This window comes from Balearica regulorum, chromosome 2 (genome assembly GCF_011004875.1).
Source record: "Balearica regulorum gibbericeps isolate bBalReg1 chromosome 2, bBalReg1.pri, whole genome shotgun sequence".
Lineage (NCBI taxonomy): Eukaryota > Metazoa > Chordata > Aves > Gruiformes > Gruidae > Balearica > Balearica regulorum.
The window spans coordinates 165,968,238-165,980,744 of record NC_046185.1 but is presented as its reverse complement, the minus strand read 5'-3'; the positions used below and the strand labels follow the sequence as shown (position 1 = coordinate 165,980,744).

General features: G+C 41.3%; 1 long non-coding RNA gene across 2 annotated transcripts in view; it reads left to right on the top strand.

Moving 5' to 3' along the window:
* LOC142600638 (uncharacterized) overlaps window positions 1-11,201 on the top strand; it is a 184,167-nt gene extending 172,966 nt beyond the window's left edge. For both annotated transcript variants that reach the window (XR_012834239.1, XR_012834238.1), the window contains one exon: window positions 11,144-11,201. This is a non-coding gene — a long non-coding RNA (uncharacterized LOC142600638). The remainder of the gene's footprint in view (window positions 1-11,143) is intronic.
* Window positions 11,202-12,507: the final 1,306 nt, after the last annotated feature.

Here is a 12,507-nt window from a genome sequence, read left to right as displayed (position 1 = left end):
GGAGGGATTTGCATATAGCAGATGGAATGTTGGATTTTTCATAACAACATTAAAAGTCTCAGTTAGAGAGGGTCTGAGCCATGAAATCCAGATCCAGACTATCCATATCTACAAATTCATATGAGCTTTGAGCTATGTGTTTTGCTTGGTCCCTTACAGAGACATAGGATCTCACATAAAAATAAAGCAAAACGTTTTACTTTGAATCTCCTATCCCCCTGGGGGAAGCACTGGTGTTCGGCATTAGAAGTGCATGAGCTGGGGTCATGAAAATTCATCCTTTGCATCCTGTGTCAATACGATGAGGATTTCTTTGCAATTGTTATCACAGGAGACTGATAAAAAAGGGAGAATGGGACAGGATCTACTCTTCCTAGGTCATTCCTAATAGATACTTGTCTGACTCACTGTCAGTCATCACCCATGATGGAAGCTCCTCAGCTGCCTGAACACTTCTCAAGCAATCTAGCGCAGTGCTTCTCCATGTTTACCAGCCTGTTTGTACATTCTCAGATGGTCTTTGTCATTTTTACCACAGGCAAACAAATTTGGTTCTCAGTTAATTAGGAAACACCTTAGCACCCAGAAACTACTCTGCAGAAATGCCATGTAAGCACTTTCTGAGCCTCTCGCCCTTTGTACAGATGCCTACCCCCACCTATTCACACCACCTCGTATTGATCCTTCCTGAATAAGATCCTATTTATTTCTGAAGAAATTGCCAGATTATGACAATTTTATTTTGATCTGTCCTTACTTAGTATTATGTAAAATCTTAACCAATGTACATTCTCTTCAGCTCTGAATAATTAATGATGATGATTCATCACTGCTCATTATTCATTGTCAGAATTTTCCCTTGCAGAACCCACTTAATATATATTTCCATTTGTACCTATTTTGTCAGTAGGTTTTCCAGCAATTTTTGCCTCTAACCCATGGTAGTTTAATCTATACTATGTTTGCCTAGCTTATTTCTGAGAATGTCATATGAGACAGTGTTAAAAGCTCTAATAAAATCGATGTATGTATTGGCAGCTATTGCTCCTCCTGTAGCTACAAACTCATTACTGTCTCTAGTAAGACATTAGGTTGGTTTGACATGTCAGCTTTTACTTCTTTTTGTCTTTTTTTTTTTTTTTTTTCCCTTGGTCTTTCTGACTTTGTCTCGCTGGGCATCTGGGCTCTTTTTGCAGATCCACAGAAATTTGGCCTCAGTTCCCCTTGCTGGGCAATGTTTGTGTTTGAAGCAAATAAAGATCCCATGATTTAGCCAGCTTTCTCCCTCTTTACACATCTTAACTTTCTTCTTTCGTAGTATAATTTGCTGTATAGTCTTGTCTGTTTATGTATGGAATGGTAAGCTTTGTTTTACTCTTTTACTCTTTTTTTCCGTAGACCACCTCCAAGAAGATTTTATCAGCAAATTTTCTGAGTGTCTTCACATGTACTTTTATAAAAATCACTGTTCAAATTACATTATTCAAACACATTTGAGATAAGAACTGAAATAATGGAGAGGAAACTTCAGATCCAGGAATGCTATTGTCATCTGATCCTTTGAATTAATAATCTGTTGTACTAGGTAGTGGGAAAAGGCATTGCCAAGCTGAGAACACATTTTCGTGCCAACTTGGAAGAAAACTGACCTATTTCAAGAAAAGAAAATGTAACAAAAAATGATGAACAGAGAGTGGGAGACAGAGAAAAGAGAAAATAAGGAATCCTAGAATAAGACACTCCCAAGAATGGGAGCTAAGCTTCAAATCCTTCATCTACCTGAATGAATCTGGAGAATGTTCTCCAGTCTTCCAGATTATTTCTTCATTTTGGTGGTCAGTACATTGTCTCATGACTGGAGTGAGGGCATGACCTGAATCCAGGTCTTTGCTCTCCATGATGCAGTGGAAAAAGAATTTGAGCAGGTATCTCCCATAGGCAACTGTGTTTTCAGTTACTAAATACTTCAAACAGAACACTTTTCTGTTCTACATAGTCTTTTCAAAAAAGAAAAGGTTCCCTCCCCAAAAATATCCCAGTGAAATTTTAATTATTGCTTATCTGTTGTTTTTAGGGGGAAAAAAAAAAATCAAGGAATTAACAAAAAAACATGTGAGAATACCTTTAATCCCTCTGGTGTTAATTCTGGATCTGTTTAAGGGTGATAGAAGTTTGTTTTTTCTTTCACCATTCTTCTATCTTGTCTACTGGCACACAAAACTCTTCTGGGCAAGGAAAATGTCTTTCCTATGCCTTGCTGAATTCCCTGCCTCTATGTTCGATCTTAAGGGTTATTTTTTTTTCATACGGAAAAGCTTATAATGAAAGAATGCAGGGTATTACCAAGTCACAGATTTTGTTTATCCATTTAATTTATTTTTTTTTTTTTGGTTGACTCTGATAAGTCTCTTTTCTTCCTGGCAAGCAGTCTTAATGTCAAATCAATTGAATCTTTGGGTTTCTTTTTTATTTTTTTCTTTTTTATTTTTTTTTAAGTGTTGCAAGCCCATCATACAGATTTTAACAACTGAATTTTCAAGTCCTGGAAACAATAAGTGCTTATTATGGGAAGGCTGACCCTATGCTCAGCCCTGCAGGGAAAATGGCTGTTCTATAATAAACAAATTCATCACAGGGGCTCATGTCTCAGTGTGATATTTACTCCTTTGCTACTTTTACATGTTTTTGTAGAAATGTCAAACAGGTTTTAGTATTTACTTTCTAAACAGCTGGCATGCTGTCTTTTTCAGGATCCAACCCAGTATCACAAATTTCCATTTGCAATAATGATGAGCTGGGAGGGCATTAATTGCCTTCAATTTCACCTTCCAATGATTAATTACTGATGTGGTCAGACCAGGTGTCAGAGCTGAAGGGACACCTGCCCTTTCTCTGCAGTCAGCTATTTCAAATATTGGACTCCTCATCTTGTGAATAGTGTCTTGTGTGCTCCTCTTGCTTCTTGCATGACTGATGGTCATGTAAATAACAGTGGTGCTGAAACAGATCTTCTTGTTGACTCTTAGGAGAAACAGCTGCAGGCAGGTCATCAGACTTTGTGATGTAAGACCTGTGAAAGAGAGCATGAGAGAAAGAGAGAAAGCAAGGAAACAAGAGAAAGACAGAGAGGAAAAGAGAAAAAGAAGACCTTTTTTTTAAAGAGAGAGAGAGAGAGAGGGAGAGAGAGAGAAACATTTAATAGTTCCTGGAGCATAGACTTTACTTTCTTGTGACAGGTATGATGTCAAGCAAGGCAAAGACTGTTGATTTACAGCTTGGTGATATTTTTTTTTCTTCTCTTCTTCTCCAGAGACTGTACATATAGTTTTCCTATGGAGTCCATTCTCCTTGATTTCTTCTCAACACTGGTTCTCCAAGAAGTCTCTGTTTTGGACATTTTTGAACTAAAGAAACCACATGTCATCCTGCAAAGCTTGCTTTCTTTTTCATGCTAATATTTTATAAGCAGTTGATTGACAGTAGACTATATATATGTAGCCATGGATGTCGGCTGGGATTTTCAAAGGAAATAGATGTTGGATATAGGTGGGGTTTAGGCACATAGTCTACTAAGATTAGTTGGAAAATCTCACTATAATTCTGCAGACTCAGTGGATGGGATTTTCAAGAACCTATGGAAATTAGATAACCAAAGAGAAAAGCGAGAACCCAGGTCTCTTAACTTTTCCAAAAATCCCAGAACCATTTCATGACTCTGCAAATTGAATTGGCTTTCCCTGTGTCTCCTGAATTATGGAATTGGAAGGTACAACTGGAGGTCTCTAGTCCAAACTTCTTCAACTCCTTGGAGCAATCAAGTGATAACCAGCGCTAGATCAGGTCAGGCTTTAATATTGTCTGTCCAAGTCTGGAAAATCTGTGAGAATGGAGATTCCACAAATTCTCCAAGTCACCTTTTCCAATACTGAAGTACTCTCCTAAATAAAAAGTTTCCCCTTATGTCCAAACTGAATGTCTCAGGTTACTCTTTGTCGTGCTTGTCCCTTGTTTTTCCATCTAAAACCAACAAGAAGTGTTTTGATCTGTTTTCTTTGTAATGCTCCTTCAAGTTGAGAACTGTAATTAGGTCTCCCTTATACACTTCTTTACAGCAATAAACAAGCCCAGATTTTTTTTTTATCCCTTCCTTATAGCTCAGGTGTAGTCTCACCAGCACCAAATAAAGACATAACTTTCCTCAGTTTGCTGATCAGACTCCTAATCTGGCTCAATATGCAGTTTGTCTTACCCACAATGCAATGGGTTCATTGTCAGCTTTGCATTCACTGGGACCTCTAGGTCCTGTTCAGCAGGACCTCTACTTGGTCAGTCACTTCCCAGCTTTTGTTGATGCATGGGGTTATTCTGCCTCAGTCCAATACTTTGCTTTGATCCTTTATTAAGCTTCATGAGGTTTCTGCAGGTATAGTCCTCACGTTTCTCAAGGTCTGCATGGACTGGACCTCAACCATTCAGTGTATCAACCACTCATCCTGACTTAGTGTCATGTGCATATTTGCTGAAGGTACATGCTGTGTCCTCCTCTAAGTTGAGGGTTTTGTTGTTGCCGTTCAGCCAGTTCTAGACATTTTAAAAAGTTTGTTCATGACAGACCATACAGTTTAATTATGATTAACTTTTTCTCTTCCTATAAATAGCATAGTAGGAGTGAAGAGTATTTTATGTGCTTGAGGCATTCAGACTGTTACTCGAGGACGTTGTTATCTCACAGCTGCTATGCTAAGGAGTGGAAGTGAACACCATCTACTGACCCACGGTTATACATAAACATAGTAGGTGGAGTTCATCTCATCAAGTGTAAATATTAGTATCTGACCTACCTGGGGCCATGCCAGGAAATAAGCACCTTGAGAATACATATCTATGATATCTATGAAATACACCAGATGTCCCAGGTGATGGCTATGTTAATGAAGACTTGAGCTAATAATGGGAAAACAGTTAGAAGTCATACCACTAAGTTCATCTTGGGTGTGGCTGAGCAAATCCTTCTTTACAGAGACATGTGGAGGTAACTGCATCGATGATGCTAAGATGAATTTCTTCTTTTTATCAAGGAAAAAGAAGAAAGACAGCGGCAGTTTAGCCTAAGCAACCAGACCTAGGAAACTATGAATATCTTGTCACATCTTCTGGCCAGTCTAGGATCATGCTTCTTTTATACTAACAAGGAAGGCTAAATAATTAGCTAATGGGTCATAATGGCTAGATCTAAACTGATGGATCTGGGAACATCTCTATGCTCTTGAGTCTGGATGTTAGGCCTGACAATGCCCTAAAATTATTGCAAGCAAAGATCTATTGCTAGCTGGTCTAGGGAAGTGATTGTCCCACTCTACACTGCACTGGTGCGGCCTCACCTCGAGTACTGCGTGCAGTTTTGGGCACCACAGCACAAAAAGGACATAAAACTATTGGAGAGTGTCCAGAGGAGGGCAACAAAGATGGTGAAGGGTCTAGAGGGGAAGACGTATGAGGAGAGGCTGAAGTCCCTTGGTTTGTTCAGCCTAGAGAAGAGGAGACTGAGGGGAGACTTCATTGCTGCCTACAGCTTCCTCACGAGGGGGAGCAAAGGGGCAGGCACTGATCTTCTCCCTCTGGTGACCAGTGATAGAACCCGAGGGAACGGAATGAAGCTGCAATGGGGGAGGTTTAGGTTGGATATCAGGAAAAGGTTCTTCACTGAGAGGGTGGTCGGGCACTAGAACAGGCTCCCCAGGGAAGTGGTCACAGCACCGAGCTTGACTGAGTTCAAGAGGCGTCTGGACAACACTCTCAGTCATATGCTCTGATTTGGCTGGTCCTGTGCGAAGCCAGGAGTTTGACTCGATGATCCTTATGGGTCCCTTCCAACTCAGGATATTCTATGATTCTATGATTCTATCTGGGCATGCACCATGATCATCTTCTACACCGTGGCTTCTACCACAAGGGTCTATGGTACCATATGGGATTCGCCCATGAGTGCTAAAGAAGATGGCTGGTTTCATTGCAAGCCAGCTCTTAATTATCTTTGAAAGTTTCTGGCAACCAGGAGAGGTTCTTGAAGATGGGAAGAAAGCAGGTGTCACTTCTGTCTTGAAGAAGAAGTTGTCTCTTGTTTTTCCACTAAGAAATGTTTAGGAAAATATCTTTCTCCATTCCCAATGACTACAGATTGCAGTTTATAGCCATTTATCCTGTATGAAATTAAGATATAGAATCTGAGACCCAAACTTTATGCCAAAGTAAATAATGAAGATTTTTTTTTTAGCCTGAGACAAAGGACTTGTTTCTCTCAGTTTTGAAAGACGAGGATGAAATTCAACTTAAAGGAAACAGCAATATTTGGGCAGCTAAGCTGTTCTTTAGGCTCTCCTGTCTATGTTGGTGGGAAGGAGAGAGGAAGAAAACAGAGGATAAACTTTCCTAAACTCTGCCATTTTAGGCACTTCAGGGTACATTATTTGGCCTTTACTTGCCTCTTCATAGGACTGGGTCTTTCCTACGTCCCATGTCATACCTATCTGCTCAGAGGAAATGTGATGCACCGAGTTACCTTGAATCTCTACAAGACATCAGATAAGTCTACCCATATTTAGGTAACTGAATCCTACTCTTCATCTCCACTAGTCATAAAGAAAAATCTGGACACGCAGTATGCATTGACTCCTACTTGCTAATACCTAAATGTATGCAACTTAAATAATGCACTACTTGACCTAAACTCTAGGAACAGCATTAAAAGATCTGTGAAATCATGCAGCAAGAGACCTAAAGTCAGCTGATAATGCAATATTTAGTTGAAAAACCATGGAAGGCCTGAATTCAAAGGTAACTATTTTTCATGTAAAATAGTAGCTGAATAGTTCTTTGATGAAAAATTACTTTTCAATCTAGAAGGAAAAAAATAATGAAAAATAGGTGTTTCTCTATTTTAAGTAAAAATAAAATACTTCAGAGCTGTCAGAAAAGCTAGAGTTTTGACTAGATGCCTTCCTGAACTCTTCTAATCTGAATTATTCTATGATCTTAAGATTTTGGTAAAAACTAAAAAAAAAAAAAAAAAAACCCACAACAAAAAAAAACCCCAAAACCCAAGCAAAAAAAAACAACCACAAAAACCCCACACAGACACACACAAACACACAGTATTTTTCACTGAAACAGGATGATGTTAACTGACTGAAGTAAGAAGACAGAAAAGTAAATATAGGCTGGAGCTTCAATTTTTCAGCAGAAAATGTTTTCAGAAAGGTACATTTAAGGGAAAGAAACACTGGTGGGTTCTTTTTATTTTTATGTTTTTCCCTGAGAAAGCTGTTTTCCTTTTTCCAGCAGCTCTTCTCAGAATACTCCATGCTGTCTTAATGACAACAAATGTCAAGGGTTTCCAGTTAGATCACTGCACTGTAGACCAACAGTTTATCCACTAAACAAAGATATAAAGGGAGAAGTACTGAATAAATCCCAGGAGGTGTGACAGTATCAGCTAAATGTCTTTAAATAGCCTTTCATTGTGCTTCTGCCTACCCCAGAGAGATGCCATTTTGAGGCCAGATGGGAACATTCTGATAATTTAGTCTTGTCTCTTTCAGAAACTCCTTCCTTTCTGCTCTTCTTTTCTCAGCTCCTGTCCCCCTCTCCCTGCTCCTGTCTCCTTTGAACAGTCATTCCCTTTGTAGACACACCCAAGATTAGTTAATCGCCACCTCACTCCACCAACACCCCATTATTCAAGCAAACCACACCCCCCCTAGTGTCAGACTCAGTGGAAAGTCTTACCAAGGTGGCCATGGCCACACACAAGCCTTGAGCACTCATACAATAACACCTCCGTGTGTATTTTGTTATCATGAGGCCACTTTGGCTGGGGAAACTAACCACCACCTTGCTTTATGGGACACAGTTTGCTGTCACTTCTCACTCAGAAGAGCCTAGGATTGACACTGCAAAGGGATTTATCACATGTAGATATTCCTCATGGAAAAAGCCAAACAGCATTGTTCAAACAACTCATTATTTTTACTGCAGTTGGACCTAAAGGCCTTAAGCAGGAGTAGGGTCCCCTTCAGATAGGTGTTGTAAAAACATCATGGAAGAAAGAGTCCTACAGTGAATAATTTACAATTTAATAATAAATGCTGATAATGGATATTTAAAATTACAAAACTGTTGAAACTTTTATAATCACAACTACTTTAAAACTGCAGAACTAACTAAAGTTTAGAACTGCTTCCCTCATTTCTTAGCTGCTAGCTCCAGCCCAGTGGTTCATGGTACCAAACCCAGCATGTTGTCTTCCTTATCTTTCCCTTTCATAGGAATGACTGTGTGTGCATGGTCATGTGTGTGAGCTGTGAAGAAATAAAATACACAATGGCTGTTGAACGTAGATATGTGCTTCGTGTTTTCTTTTATTTCATAGAACTGGCATGACAAATCTGGACATAATTCTGGGAGAAATACTGCAGGTGATGCTTTAAATTACTACCAGAAATATGGTTTTTAATCTGGAAAGAAATTAATTAAATTTCAATAATCGATAAGTCCCCAGACAGATTAGGTTAGGCTTGAGTGCCTGGTCCAGGCTCACAGTACCTGTGACAATGGACAAGATGCTAATTTTCCTAAAATGAAGTTCTTAAGTGGGGATAATTGTACTTCTTTCATCTGTCTTGCCTATTTACAGTGATAGCTTCTGTGCTTCTGTGACAGTGAATATGTCAGTGAACAAGTTTAATCACTGGGTCTTATTTTCATTAGGGCAAGAAAACAACTTTGAAAATATTCAGAGCTGGTATCTCTTTTAAAAAAATAAATTAATAAATATTGTTTCTTTGCAAGTTCAAGAGTATTTAAATAAAAATATTCAGAGGAATATCATGATGAGCTCCATGAACATTTTGTCTCTTTTTTTGTTTTCTTTCCCCTTCCCTCACCATTTATAACTGTGATCTGTGCCCAGAGATAAAAACACAAATTCTGGACTCAAGCCTTACTTGCTTTTAGCATAATGTTTCCACTCAGTTTAAAGTCACGATAAGCTTACGTGACTGGAATGTATTAGTAATCTAATAATCTATTAATTTTCCAGGATTGGAAGATTGGAATTGTTGTCCAGAGAAGTTGTGGATGGCCCATCATTGAAAGTGTTCAATGTCAGATTGGATGGGGCTTTGAGCAACTTGATCAAGTGAAAGATGGTCCCTGCTCATTGCAGGGGGTTGGACTAGATGGTCTTTAAGTGTCCCTTCCAACCCAACCCATTCTATGATTCTTATTAGGGTCAAAAGGCAGTTAAATAAAAGGAGAAAAAGTGGGGCAAAGACAGGGGAAAAAAATAATTAAAACTTGATTGCTTTTCTTTAAAGAAAGGGAAAATTAACCCCACAGTCTAGATCTTGAAGAAGGTTCTGTTGCATCCCATCAAAGAGGAAGTCAAGCAAAAACACCAAGAGGCCCCCGTGGATGAACAAGGAGCTCCTGGGCAAAGTCAAAGAAAAAAAGGAAGCCTACAGAAGGTGGAAGCAAGGGCAGGTAGCCTGGGAAGAATACAGAGAAACTGTCTGAGCAGCCAGGTAGCAGGTTAGGAAAGCCAAAGCCCTGATAGAAATTAGTCTGGCCAGGGATGTCAAGGACAATAAGAAAAACTTCTATAGGTATGTCAGTGAGAAAAGGAGGACGAGGGAAAATGTGGGTCCCCTCAGGGGTGACCTGGTTACCCAGGATATGGAGAAGGCTGAGGTACTCAATGACTTCTTTGCCTCAGTCTTCACTGGCAAATCCTTGAGCCACACTGCCCAGGTTGCGGAAGGCAGGGACTGGGAGAATGCAGAACCACCCACTGTAGAAGATCAGGTTTGAGAATATCTAAGGAACCTGAAGGTGCACAAGTCCATGGGACCTGATGAGTTGCATTCACGAGTCTTGAGGGAACTGGTGGATGACGTGGCCAGGCCACTCTCCATCATATATGAGAAGTCCTGGCAGTGCGACGAAGTTCCTGCTGACTGGAAGAGGGGGAATATAACCCCCATTTTTAAGAAGGGTAACAAGGAAGACCCAGGGAACTACAGGCCGGTCTATCTCACCTCTGTGCCTGGCAAGATTATGGAGCAGACCCTCCTGGAGACTATGCTCAGGCACATGGAAGATAAGGAAGTGATTGGTGAGAGCCAACACGGCTTCACTAAGGGCAAATCATGCCTGACAAACTTGGTGGCCTTCTATGATGGGGTTACAGCATCGGTGGATAAGGGAAGACATCATCTACCTGGACTTGTGCAAGGCATTTGACACTGTCCCACACGACATCCTTGTCTCTAAATTGGAGAGACATGGATTTGATGGATGGACCACTCGGTGGATAAGGAATTGGCTGGATGGCCGCACTCAAAGAGTTGTGGTCAACGGCTCAATGTCCAAGTGGAGAAGGGTGATGAGTGGCGTTCCTCGGGGGTCGGTACTGGGACCGGCGCTGTTTAACATCTTTGACAGCGACACGGACAGTGGGATTGAGTGCACCCTCAGCAAGTTTGCCGACGACACCAAGCTGTGTGGTGGGTCGACACGCTGGAGGGAAGGGATGCCATCAGGATGGACAGGCTGGAGAGGTGGGCCCGTGCAAACAGCATGAAGTTCAACAAGGCCAAGTGCAAGGTCCTGCGTGTGGGTCGGTGCAATCCCAAGCACAACTACAGGCTGGGTGAGGAATGGATTGAAAGCAGCCCCAAGGAGAAGAACTTGGGGGTATTGATTGATGAGAAGCTCAACATGAGCCGGCAGTGTTCGCTTGCAGCCCAGAAAGCCAACCGTGTCCTGGGCTGCATCAAGAGAGGAGTGACCAGCAGGTCGAGGGAGGTGATCCTGCCCCTCTACTCTGCTCTGGTGAGACCCCACCTGGAGTACTGCGTCCAGCTCTGGGGCCCCCAGGACAAGAAGGACATGGAGCTGTTGGAGTGAGTCCAGAGGAGGCCATGAAGCTGATCAGAGGGATGGAGCACCTCTCCTATGAGGACAGGCTGAAAGAGTTGGGGTTGTTCAGCCTGGAGAAAAGGCGGCTCTGGGGAGATCTAATTGCGGCTTACCAGTACCTGAAGGGTCCTACAGGAAAGCTGGTGAGGGACTGTGTATCAGGGAGTGTAGTGACAGGACAAGGGGTAATGGGTTTAAGCTGAAGGAGGGTCGATTTAGATTAGATGTTAGAAAGAAATTCTTTACTGTTAGAGTGGCGAGGCACCGGAACAGGTTGCCCAGAGAGGTTGTGGCTGCCCCATCCCTGGAAGTGTTTAAGACCAGGTTGGATGGGGCTTTGGGCAATGTGGTCTAGTGGAGGGTGTCCCTGCCCATGGCAGGGGGGTTGGAACTAGATGATCTTTAAGGTCCCTTCCAACCTAAACCATTCTATGATTCTATGATTCTGTGATTTATTTTGGGGCTTGACAGCTTTGTAGCTCTTAAGAAAAGTTTGTATTACAATGTGAACAGGGTTTGCCCATCTGACTTCTAGTACCCAGTCCAACTGGCATGGACTGGAAAGAAAGAGAAATCTGAGTCAGAGAAACACTTTATTTAACACACTACATTAAACGTGGTTTCCCTTGGACTGGGAAACTACACCATGAAATGTGCCATTCGATGAATCTTCTGCGATGAAAAACACATGTAAGACAGTAAAATGAACAGGGCTTTATTTATGATGGGTTATAAATTCTGCTTGTTTCTAACCTTCAGGCAGGGGCAGTTTTCATCACTGTGCTGCTACTGTGGATGAAGCGGCTCTGACGGGAAGGAAAGCTTCACGGAAGCATGGCTGCTTGGGCCAGAGGAACTTCTTAGTTTCTAATGCACAGTCCACTGTGTTGAGAGAGAAAGAAAAAGAAATCAGTGTTATCCTGCTGCTCTCTGTTACCTGTGCTTCACCACAGTTTTAGTTGAAGGACTTCTCAAAACATCAATTCAGAGGCGACATATTCGGGTGGTATATTCAAAAATATCAAATGCCAGACAATTACATAAATCCCATCCCCAGAAATTCCGAATCTTTCACCATTATGCCTATGCTTGCTCTGCTCTTCAAGGCACAGAACACTACACTCAGCTCTGCCTTACAAAGATATCATGAGTTATCCACTTGTTCAAGTAAGATATCAGCTGAGACATCAATTTCCTTAAACAGGTAGAGACATACGGAAGCAACGAAGAGGACTGTAGTTACCTATTTCCATATAGACCACTGGTTTGTAGCACGTGGTCCAGGTCAAATAAGAGTACTGGAGTACTGAAGCTGCATGGTTCTGTCCACTTGCTAATTCACATGATTGCTGGATCCTGACAGTGTGGTGACTTAGTATAATATCATCCCATGAAAAATGAAATAGCTTCATCAGAATAAGGGTGCAGTCTTTGACTTCTCAGCTGAAAAAGCAATGGTTTCTCACCAAATATTTATGATGGGAAATTTGAAAATTTGCCTTTCTAGTCAACATCCTGAAATGAGACAGA